Source organism: Euphorbia lathyris, chromosome 5, assembly GCF_963576675.1.
Source record: "Euphorbia lathyris chromosome 5, ddEupLath1.1, whole genome shotgun sequence".
Lineage (NCBI taxonomy): Eukaryota > Viridiplantae > Streptophyta > Magnoliopsida > Malpighiales > Euphorbiaceae > Euphorbia > Euphorbia lathyris.
Genome location: NC_088914.1, coordinates 9,604,262 through 9,605,104, shown reverse-complemented (window position 1 = coordinate 9,605,104; position 843 = coordinate 9,604,262). Strand labels below are relative to the sequence as shown.

Sequence of the window (843 nt, the reverse complement as noted above, 5' to 3'; positions counted from 1 at the left end):
CCCTCATAGGTTAGGATTTGAGGGATAATATGTTTATCACTCATCTATCTCACTCTTCTATCTCCCAAACAAACACGAGATAACTTATCTCGTGTTTTTTTTATCTCTATCTCACCTCTTATGTCCCTTCTAACAAACACTCCGTAAAAGTATGTCAAATTTGAACTAATCTATCAAATGTTTTAATTTAAGGTTGGGTTGATACCTAAATTTCAATTTGGAAGAAATTAATTATTATTACCAACTTTTATCATTTTTATGTTTAATTTAGATGTTAAATAGTTGAAGTTCAGAAAAGAACTTCAAATTAATTTCTATGAGAATGCGAGAGAGGTGAACAAATAAAGACTTGGGATTGGATTGAATCAGCAAAAAAAACTAGAGGCAGAAAGAAATAGTGGTAGGTGATATCCCACATCGAATAAAATAAACATCAGAAGTCCAACATGTGAGTATAAAAGAGGAAGTGGATGAAGTTATGAACCATGCAGCCGCGCGGTGAGCACATAGCGAACTATTCTTTCGCCTTTTACTAAAGAATACCGTGTGCGTACCGCAAATAGCGGCATACGCCTGTTTTTGGAGGGCATTCCTCTTTCTGGGGTTGGTCCACACTAAATGAAGTTCAATTTTGTCTGTTCTGCCTGCAATTTGTTTTCTTTACTTTCAGTGGGATAAATTATATACGTTATCAAATTAATTATTGGGTTAGTATTAATTTCGGGTTAGCTTCTGAGCTAACTATTTGATTTAAAAGTATAGGGGTTAATGTTTGAAAATATTGTATAATTTATTTTTGGTTCTAATGTTTAAATTTATTAATTTTACTCCGTTAGCAGCCAA

The 843-nt window shown here is 33.1% G+C and overlaps 1 non-coding gene across 1 annotated transcript; it reads left to right on the top strand.

Moving 5' to 3' along the window:
- The first annotated feature begins 489 nt into the window (after positions 1-489).
- LOC136231393 (U5 spliceosomal RNA) lies at positions 490-606 on the top strand. Its single transcript, XR_010689787.1, has one exon. It is a non-coding gene; the product is annotated as a U5 spliceosomal RNA (small nuclear RNA).
- Positions 607-843: the final 237 nt, after the last annotated feature.